Here is a 10,852-nt window from a genome sequence, read left to right as displayed (position 1 = left end):
CGGAGCCCGCCGATCGCCCTTTCCCGGCAGGCAGGACCGGTTCGGCCGTTCCCCAGGGAATGCGGCCCTTCCCCAGGGAACGCCGCCCCGCCCCGCCTGCCACGGCAACCGCCCCCCGCGGAGCCCAGCCGCCCGCACCCCCCCCCCCCCCACCTCGCCGCTCCGCAGCGCCCGCCCCTCCCTCGCCGGCAGGAGGGCGCCCCGTGCGCCTGCGCGGCCCCGCCCGCCGCCCGGGCGCCGTTCCCCGGGCCGCCCCGCAGGCCGCCCCGCGCTCCCTGGCGGCGCAGGCGCGGGGCCGCGTCCCGCATTGGCGGCGGCGGCCTCGTGCGATGATGACGTGATAGGGCCGGGCGGCGGCGGCGGAGGCGGCGGCGGGTGCCGCAGGAGGGGGGCGGCGCGGGGCGGCGCGGGGCGGCGGCAGCACCTGGCGGGCGCCGGGGCGGGAGCCGGGGCGGGAGCCGGCCGTTGCCAGCCGTTGCCAGCCGTTGCCAGGTGAGTGCCCCGGGGGGCTGCCCCACCGGGTCCTCGGCGGGGCGGGGGCCGCGCGGCCCTGCGGGGCGGCCCCGGGGGAGTCCCCGCCGCAGGGGGGGAGGGGGGGCGGGACGCCGTCTCTTCTGCCGCCGCTCCTCGGGGAACGTGGCGGGGCCGGGGTTGTCCCTAGGGCGGGCGAGTGGCCGCGGTGCTGGGGACAGCCGGCGGTGAGGGCTGCCCGCGGCCCGGGCTGGGAGCTGCCGGCGAGGCGGGGAGCGGGCCCGGCGGGCGGTTGTGCGGGGGCAGAAGCGAGGCGGGCTTAAGGTCAGGGTGTTTGCTCAGGGGCAGGACGGGGCACTCGGCAATGCTCGGCTGGAGGAGGCTTAGGCCGCTGAAGCACTCTTAAGTGGGTCAAGAGCACTGTAAGTGGGTCTTGGTGTTAGCCTTCTGTGCACTTGTTGCTTGTCAGGACAGGGAGATCTGCTGCTGCTCCCCCTAAAATCTTGTTGTGGAGGCGATAAAATGATAACTCCTGAGCTTGCACGATGTGAGAACCTTGCCTTGTCCGTTGAGCACTCTGTATGTGTGTGTCGAAGTGCGTGTATCTGTAAGCAGCTGAGTTATCAACAGTAGATAATGTGCGTATTGGGCACTAGGGTAACCATAATTTGGACATTCCCAAGTGGCAATTTAATAAACTTTTTCAAAAGTTGCTACTGTTTTAAAATTATTATTATTTTTTTTTATTTTCCTGAGAGAATCAGATAATCGACTAGAAGACAAGATGTGACAGCTGTTGTTCTCACTGAGATTCTCAAGCAGTGTTGTTTTCTGTTTGTCTGTCTTAGCCTTATAAGTCAGTTGATGGTAGTGGCTTTAGGTGTCTGTGTTGGCACGTGTTGAAGAAAACCATTAATATTAAATTATAACTTACTTGACATAGAGGCTTTGTCACTTCATGTATGCAAACTGTCATATGCACCTGTCACATAGCAGAAAAGCTTTTAGATATTATTCCTTATCTAAAGATACGTCTTGTTCTTAGTGCAGCACTGAAGTTCTTCAGGCAGTTGAATTGACTTGTGTATCACAACTGTGTTGAGTGTTTTTTAAAATGGACCGGGTTTTATAAAGTTGGCCAGATCCTCTAGGCAAACCCTTTTGGATGTAATCTGGTTTTCAAGAGTTGAGGTCTTGATGTGTAACTTAAACTCTTTTTTCACTCCCTTGCCGTAGTCAGTGTCAGGGAGTATTGAATTTCTGGTTACGTCCTGGCTGTGGCCTTTACAGATCTGGAGGTCAGTGAAGTGTACTGCACAGTGCTGTTATATGGTAAAAGTCCTCAGCTTTCAGAGGCCTTTTTTTTAGCATTTTGGTAGAGAGGTGCTACTTCAAATTCGGTGGTGGCTGCTGTAACAGTGGAAAATATGTTTATCTTAACACAGATCAACAGAACTAGATGTTGTGTCATGGAATTATGGGTGTAGCATGGTCATAAAACACAGCCTGTTTTCCTTGTTATTTTGAGCAGTGAGCTAATATTGTTTATAGAAGAAAGGAAGTGATAACAAATGGGTACTAGCCAGTTGCAGTTATGAAGATTTTGTGCTGTGGCTCTTATGTTACAGAGATAACTTACTATGAGTGGACTTGTGAAGACCGAGTTTGTGTTAGTGGGCAACTTGAAGGAAGTTCATTGTTGTGTTGGAAGTGTAAGATTAGTTGATTAACACATGGAAATTACACCCTTGACTGAGCTGACAACTAGATATGGTTAGGTAAGCCTGTGGATAGTGTTGCTGGCAGCTTCGTGGTGAAGAACATGGGGAATAGTTGCTAATGTGAAAAACTGAATTGGAATTAGTGATGGAGGAGTTGCATCCCAATTCAGTCCAGGTTTTCAAAATTATGCTTTCTGAGTATAAATCACATCTGAAAAAATAATCTGGTGTGAAGTAAGAGAGTGTATTTTTGGCATTCTGAAGCAAAACCTTTAATGTTGAACACTCATTCAGCAGGTTCTTCTCTATTATTTGTATGCTTTCAAACAGAAATATTAAATGTGATGAGTATAGGAGCTTAAATTGTATCAATCTTCAAGAGAGCCAGACACAAAGGGCTCCTTCTTATCCCTGTCCACCACCACCCGTTTTTGCTCCAGTGGAGTTACAGCAGTGCTGGTGAACTGGTGGCATTACTGCAAGCTAGCTTAAGTGACTAGTGAACAGTGGTTTTGGCAGTTGTGGATGCCATTCAAACTTGAAGCCCAACTCCTGTGTACAGGATCAAAAGGCTGGAGTTTGAAAAGCCTGTGCTTCCTCTAGGCAAGAGTTTCTGTAGATTTGGCATGAAGGAAAAATAATGGGAATTGGCAGGGCATGTAATGCCAGAGATTTTAGTGCTTGGATCTCTGTTTTTATCTTAGGTCTTCAGTTGCATGTTCAAGGAGCAGTGTCAAGCATTCATGTGCAAAACCACTCAATATTAGACACTAAAAATTTAGCAATTTTTACAAGTTTCTGATTGCACAGCACCTTGGACAATGTAGTTTCACAAAAAAACAAGGCTTGCTTTTGTCAGTAGAGATGCTGTCTGTGCATGAGGAAACTTGATAAGGAAGCTTCAGGAGGTTGTTGGATTATTATGCCATCAGCAATTCAGATGCTTAAATAGAAGAAGTTCTGAAATGGAAATAGCAGTTTTGAGTATTTGTGATTTGAAAGTGTCTGTGTCTGAGTCATTCAGTGAATTTTTTTGCAGACAGTCTTGGTAGATTTGAAAAGATGCTATAAAAGATAATGGTAGTGATTATGAAAAAATCTTTAGGACAGTATTTAAGGGGAAGACTTCAAGCTGTTTCATTCTCTGATAAAACTTGTCTTAAATGCCTTATGCTTTCTGCAAGATATTGTATTGTGATTAATGTTGTGCCTGGCTGCCTTTGCTTTTTAAAGCAGTATGTTTCTCAAGACAAGTTCAATAAAAAATGTTTTTTTTCAAAAATTAAGAATATGAAGACAAACAAGGTACCAGTTAGCTTCTTCAGAAAACAGGTTTCTGGAAACACTTTTAGCTTTCACTTGTTTGTTTGGATGTGCTCCTACTACCAGAACATTTTATTTTTGATGTAGAATTCCGCAGATCAGTATGTAAATTAATAAGAAGCAGGAGGTGAGTTGTTTCCACATAGTTCCTGTTGCTGTGCTTTGAAAATAATGCCTTCCAAGTGGCAACAGCTAGGAGTGAAGAGATTCAGACTTTTTCATCAGGTAACTGTAAAACTGAGCTAGACTTTAACTTGCCCAGTAATTATGCATGTTTTCTCGAAAGCATGCTGTAATGGCTTGACATAAAAATAAAATCTTTATCTTAGTTCAATTTCAATATGAATCTGAAGGTTTCCTTTCAGGGCATGGTGAGGATCTTTTTGTATACAGAAGACAGCTCACCACATTGCAATGTGGCAGCTGGTGTGGTGATAAGTAGACAGCCTCTCTCAGGAAACGAGGTGACACAGCTTATACTGCTGCTGCTTGATTTGAGAAGTAGTGAAGAACTTGAAGTGAGGAGGGGTTGGCAAAATGTAGTTGCTCAGAATTTCAAAGAGGAGACATTACATGTTTAATTCCAATTTGCCCTCTGTTTTAACATGATTTTCAATTGTTACTTCTTTGGAATTTTCAGAACCTCGTGGAAATACCTCTGTCCTTCACTGTTTTTTATTAAGTGGCATCTGTTTGAGGTATGATATGGCCAGGTTAGGAAGAAAATTACTGTAGATTTTGTTTGTGTTTTTTTATTTGTAGCTTAGTGGTCTCTCGAGCAGATTAAATATGTTGTAGGGATGGCGGGTGTAAAATAAAATTAGACAGCAGTTGTGTTTGTTGTTGCATGTAGCCATGATTACTCTTGTATTCTAGAGTTACAGATCTCTGCTTCTTTGTTAGCAGAGGGGAGAGGCTCTTTTTTTTGGCCATGCAGGAGTCTCTGGCCTTCTGTGAACTGTGTGTGTCAGCGAATGTTTCAGGACTTCTCAGAGCTGCCTTGTGGTTAAGTTGCTTGCAGAAAGGTGACTTAAAAATGTATTGGTAGATATAAGGTTCACAGGACATGTAATTGTCAGTGTAGAAAAATTTGCAGCATGCTTCAGATGGATTTCGGTAGCTGTGAAAATGTGATGGAGTCTGCTGGGATGTGCCAGCTGCTGTAGCTCTTTGTGTACGAGGCTAATTAAGCCCTTGTGAGAACAGAAAATAGGCACTATTTACAGGAAGAAAGTGTTGGAACAGGCAGAGCTATAATCATTGGCTCTAAGGTACTTTTAGACAGGAGTAAGCAAGAGAGTAGACAGTTTACTTGTGGAATGGGTTGAAAGTCAAGTCTGAGTACTTAAAATGGGTGTTGCAGTGTTCTGCTGGCAGATCAAAATACACTGCCTACTTGTGTTAGGGCCTGCTGGAGGAAAGGCTACTTCCCTTTTTTGCCCTGTCTTACTCTCTTTCTGGCACAAAGGTTAGCATACATGCTTCTTCATCTAGTGCTGAATATATATTAGATACAAATGTCGCAATGTTACAACGTTGCCTGCGTTTGAATAGGTCTTGTAAAAGTCTGCCAATGTGAATTCTTGTTTTTCTAAATGTAGCTAAGATCATCTGCATGTATTCAAAGGAAAGGTGTGGCTAGGCTGTTATAACTACACCAAAGCCATGGAAGGAACATGCCATGGACCTCTTGCTGCATGAAACATTTTCTTCACATAATTTTGCAGACTTGAATAAAGTAACTTACTTACTTTATTTATTTATTTATTTTTGGTGCAAACTGCTTGGTAGGTGATACTAGGTTTTGGGACCTGATACCAGGATAAAGACTTGAAGCCAACATATCTCTATATATTGTTTCTGAGTTTTTATAAAATGCACAACTTCTTTTGAAAATGGAATAATTGAATTGAGGCAGTAAAAGCTGCCTTCTGAGAGCAAATGCCAGCTCTGCCTTCTTAGATTAAGTCTGAATGGTGAAGTTCTTTTACCTAGTGGTGACAGTCCTTTAGCTAATCATTAACTTCTGCTTATACTAGAAGTACTTGTATCTCTGTCTCCCAATCTGCAGTGGGAGCTGCTTTAAAAAGCCATGCAATGCAGACATAACTGAGACTGGTTGTACTCTCAGCCCAAGATTGTTTGTAAGCTTTTACCTGCAGGGAAAGGGATTTTAGAGTTTGGAACAGGGAGGTGGAAAGCTAGTTCGGCTTGAGGTGAAAAACCACTGAACATGCATTTCAGCTTCTCTCAGCTGGCGATTTAGGTATGCTTTTGTTATGAAGAATGCTGCACTACATTTCCTAGTGGACTGCTTCTGAGACTTAGTGGTTGCTATTCCCTGATCTAAACGGAAGGATGTGCCTTTTGTGTTTCCCTTCCTGATGTTTTAATTTCTGTCTTGGTTTCCATCACTGGTGGAACTTGTGGGCATGTGTTACTTAGGCAAATAATAATGTGGACATAAGTTAGTGGTGGTAAAATCTGGTACTTTCTGACGTTATAGGATGAGAAAATCAACATGCAGGTGAAGAACCATGTGCTTGCAAATGGTGCTAGTTTAAGCAATTCATGTGTGTCTGTGTATTCCCTAGAAGAGCATATAGCATGGCAAGGTTGGTAATGCTGTATGGTAATGCTAGGACTTTTTCAGTAGTTCCCAGTGACAGGACAAGTGGCAGCTGGAACATAGGAAGTTCCACTTAAATATGAGAAAAAACTTCTTTACTGTGAGAGGGGCAGCACTGGAACAGGCTGCCCACAGAGGTTGTGGAGTCTCCATTCAAAACCTGCCTGGATGCAGTCCTGGGTGATGTGCTCTGGGTGATCCTTCTCTGATGGGGGGGTTGGACTAGGTGATCTCTAGAGTTCTCTTCCAAGTCTGACAAGTCTGTGATGCTGTGATTCTGTAACAGCAATATTCTGCTGTTCTCACTATTCATCTTTTAGGCAAATAGTTGTTTTTGTTTTGTTTGTTTTAATGGAACATGACTGTAGGAATAAAAGGAAGAGCCTATTCGTAATTCTTATTAAAGTAGCTATGTGACAAAGTGCCAACTATTGGCTTTCTGCCTGCTATACCTTCAGTGGGGAACAAAATGGGTTTTTTTCTGAAGTGGGTGTCCTGAGAGTTGAAAAAAGCATAACAAAGTCATCAAAAGCTTTGCTTTGTGGTTTTCTGACCTTTTATATAGAGCAAGCTAAGAGGAGGACATTGAAAAAAGGCTTGTGTCCTGAAGATCTTAATGTCCATGGTTAAGTGCAACCACTCTTCAACTTCCTGCTCTGTGACCTTTTAATGATTGGCAACCATATGAATTTTGCAGTGTTACAGAAATAGTTCGATAATGGATGTGTTATAAAAATACTTCCCTTTTTTAAGCTTCACTAATGCAGTGAAGAAAGTTGCTAGGTACCTTAGACTTGATTAGTAAGATATTTCTTATGGGGGAATTTTCAAATACATTTTTTATATAGAAGATAAATACTAAATTTCTCTGACCACTTGATAATTATGAATTATTCATTTCAATCCTATGAAAGATGTAGAGGAATAGTTCTTTGAGATTGTTTTTTGGTCTCATTTTAGGTCACCCTTCAGGAACATGGAGCATAATTTGCCAAAGCCTCCTTTTTATTAAAGTTTTTCTTCAGTGTTCTGGCATTCTTACATTATCTAGAACTGTAATAAATCATTACAACTTTCTGGGTTATCAAAACCCAATGTTTGATTCAGTAATAGGTGACTTGTTGCAAAAATAATCAAGATGATGTGTGTTGGTTTTAGCTACTGTATCTGTAAAACTTTTCAAATTTGGCCTTGATCCTATACTGAGGAATTTAAAGGTGGGATATTTCCTGTCTTCTGCTGAGAAGGCAAACTAAGAATTTCGAGTTGTTGGTCCTTAATAGAGAGTGAGAGAGGCTGACCAAGTTTCACAGTACTTGCATAAATGTTTGTGTCCAAATCATCTTAACTAGCATGTGATGCTGTTGAAAATGCCAGTTATGTCAACTGATTTGGAAAGACTCCAGTATATGGGTCAGTGTAGGGAAAGGGAGATGATACAGAAGGCTGTTGGAGATGATACTGAAAAATCTCAGATACTCAGGAAAAGGTCAGGGTTGATATAACACTACAGCTCTGCACGACTGGCAGTAACATAAGTCCACTTTGGGTTTTAAGCAGCAGAGTCTTAAAATGCTGTTGGAAAAGTGGTATAAGATACTATCAGAAGGACATGAGTCCTCTCCAGCTGACTTTTTCTGTGTTAGTTGACAGGTTCAAATACCCCTTTGTTACACATCACAGTGAAGTCGTTGTGAAAAACAACGCATGATCACAGAACCCATGACTGTTTTCCTCTAAAAACTCATGTCTTGGCTCTGTTTCAGTGCTTCATTATTATGTAAGTGCCTGGAGGCTTATCTGCCTGCAAGACTCATGTGAGTGTTTTGTGCAGTCTAAGGTCATCCTTGAAAAGGTACAATTCCACATTCCTGTTCTTTTAGCACCACGTATGATGTGTCCAGAAGTTCTTGTAGCACCACGTGAAATTTTACTACCTTTTGAGAGGCTTTATCCTATGTAGAGAATAAAATTGCCTTTAAGTGCTCCTTTCTTGGAGATCCTGTTCTAAGGTAACAGAATATCTGAACGCTTTCTCATTTCAAGCCAAAGGGACTCCTAACTTAGGTGGTAATCTAAGTGAAGTCTTTGTAATGAATGAACAGTTTATAAACATATTATTTGTTACAATATTCAAAGTCAGAGGTAACAGTGGTGGTATTTGGGGTTGACCATTATGCATAGTTGCATAATTCCTGTCATAGAATGGCATTTAGTCATAACAGTGATGGAGTAATTGAGAATTGCTGGCACTTAAAATTAATTACTAGGCAGACATAAAAAGGAAAGGTGTAGAATGTGTGCATTACTGCTGCTTGTATTGGAGGCTACTGCTTCAGGGCTGATGGTGATCCAGTTGCTAAGCAAACATGCAGGATGTGTATGCTAAAACTGCTTCTCTTCAGTGACTGTGCAACTGTCGTTACACGTCTTCGAACTTTTGATTTGATTGTGCTGAAAATCTTGGATCATCTGGTAAGTTGTCTAGAGGATTAGTTATATTAGGAGGCAAGTGGTCTGTTCATGAAAACCAGTTCTGCTTTCTGTTGGAAATATTGAATAAGGAAGGCTTTAGGTGCTAGGTATAGGACTCAGTATAGAAATACTACTAGCACTTACTGTATGTAATATAAAACATAAAATGTTTGAGCCAGCTTCTCTGTCTTGTGTACTACTTGCAGTATGGGTAAAGTTGGTTGTATAATTTACAAATCTTCCCTCCTCTGCTGAAGTACAATGAATGTCAGTTTTGAAGCTGGCATGCGAGTACTGTATGCTTTATAACTCCACTGACACAAGATCCTAAGATAAACTCAGCCTTCCTTTAGTGAAGTTTTTAGGCTCTAACAACATGCCATGAAGCAAAGCAGAGAAAATGGAAATGGATTACAGGAAAAGTCTTTTGCATTCTTTGCTGGTTTTATGCTGTAATATTTGTCATAGAGGATCTCTCCCAATCTCTGATTTCAAAGTCCCAAGTGGACCAAAAGCAACATTTTATGTGTATTGACAAAAGTCATTTCTGACTAACTTTAAGTGACCTGAGGCAGATAAACATGAGGATTAATGTATTTGACAGTCATAAATCAGTTTTAACAAGTACTGAAGCAGAGATTTTTTTGTAGCAGACAGTTTGAGTAAAATATGGTATATGGAGTTACATAGATAATTTTATGGAAAATGATGTAGCTGAGATGGTTAAAAACATTCTTGCTTTCCTTGGTTTTGTGCTGATGCATATTTATACAATTTAGCTGTAACTGTGTGGAGTTTTATGTAAGTCAAAATTGTTATCTAAGTGAGCGAGCCTATAAAATCCAAGGATTCTAATTTGAATGGAATGCGTGCATTTTGTCATCCACTGTAAATGCTTAATAGCTGCTGTATAGCATGCATACTCTAAGGACTTTTTTCCTTTGTCTGCATAAATTTTTCATTATTTTTGAAGCTAACTTGGAGAAACAGCATTCGTGTTGTTTTCACATCCATCTTATAGGAATCTTGGACTGTAGCCTTCCCAGGCTTGAATACAAACATCAAGAACTGGTGACAAGTTTGAAGTGAGAGAAGTTGCTCCATGCTTCCTCATAGGTAGCACAGCTATATGTAAGAGAGCAGTAACAAGTTAGAGATCAGGAATACCGGGTGTTTTTGTGAAGTGTATTTTGGTGGTTAGCTGCTGTGTGTTACTCCTCAGGGAAGGTACAAGATCTGTGTTTCATTGTTCTGAGTTGTATTTCTCAGGACTGAGGCTTACATTAAATTTTTAAGTTTCTGAAATGAGGTGACACTTAAATGTGACATGTTTTGCTTCTGAATTGGAGTCGATAGTTAAGGTGAGTGCTTGGTACACTTATCAGAGTATAAACCAGTTAGAAACAGGACTTGAACGAGTCACTTTTTTTCTCCTTCAGGAAGGAAACTGTAGCAATGCATCAGATATTTGGTAGGGTTGTTTTTTGATTGGTTGTTTCTTTGGTTGTGTTTTGTTGTTGTTGTTGTTGTTGGGTTTTTTTGGTTGTGGGTTTTTTGTCCTCTTTAGGTTTGTGTTGTTTGGTTTAGTTTTTTGTGTGTGTGTGGTTGGTGTGGGGTTTTTTTTTTTTAGTTAGATTACTTTTTTTTTTCCCTTAAACCTTTTATCTTGCTGTTCTGACTTTGGCAATGTAAATCAATGACATCAAATTGCTGTTTGACAGTTTAAGCAGAATTCATGGAAGAGGGGAAAAATTATAGTCACAGTGGTTAACAGATTTATATCTAATCTGTATCTAAGAATCAAAATTAGGGCACACTGATTTCCTTGAGTCTCTTGAAAAAGGAAAGTCATTTAACTGAAACTTGAAATTCCAGAGTAGCTGTAACAAACCAAGCTGATTCAAACTAGAAATCCTTCTGGGCCAGGATCCTACCTTCATTGTGGAGCTGCTGCTTAAGCTTCTTCCCCACAAAACTGCCTGACCATCCTCATGTGTAACCCAAGTAGGCAGCTTGATATCCACCCAGTCTGCCTCCAAGATGTGCTACAGAAACATCTTTACGTTCTTATGATCCACTTGCTCAGTTTTCTTTCCTTTGTGTCCTACCCATGCACAAACTGACAAGACCACCTGAAGTGGAGAGACCAAGAAGCCTTGGGCTGGCTTGTGTTCAGCAAATTCTGCATTTCACAAATTAGTGTTTGAGAGTTGTGCTATGGGTGTGTTCACTG

The 10,852-nt window shown here is 42.0% G+C and overlaps 1 protein-coding gene across 2 annotated transcripts in view; it reads left to right on the top strand.

The window, feature by feature from the left end:
- The first annotated feature begins 379 nt into the window (after window positions 1–379).
- Window positions 380–10,852, top strand: part of ADIPOR2 (adiponectin receptor 2) — a 44,782-nt gene continuing 34,309 nt past the window's right edge. Inside the window, exon 1 of one of the 2 annotated variants that reach the window (XM_051623361.1) lies at window positions 380–492. The gene's annotated coding sequence lies outside the window, so the exon portion shown is untranslated. Of the gene's footprint in view, window positions 493–667; window positions 894–10,852 lie in introns of those variants that run through there. The other variant, XM_051623369.1, reaches the window with a different exon arrangement.

Source organism: Apus apus, chromosome 1, assembly GCF_020740795.1.
Source record: "Apus apus isolate bApuApu2 chromosome 1, bApuApu2.pri.cur, whole genome shotgun sequence".
In the NCBI taxonomy this organism is placed as follows: Eukaryota; Metazoa; Chordata; class Aves; order Apodiformes; family Apodidae; genus Apus; species Apus apus.
Note: the sequence above shows the minus strand (reverse complement) of the source record. Positions and strands in the feature narration are given on the sequence as shown.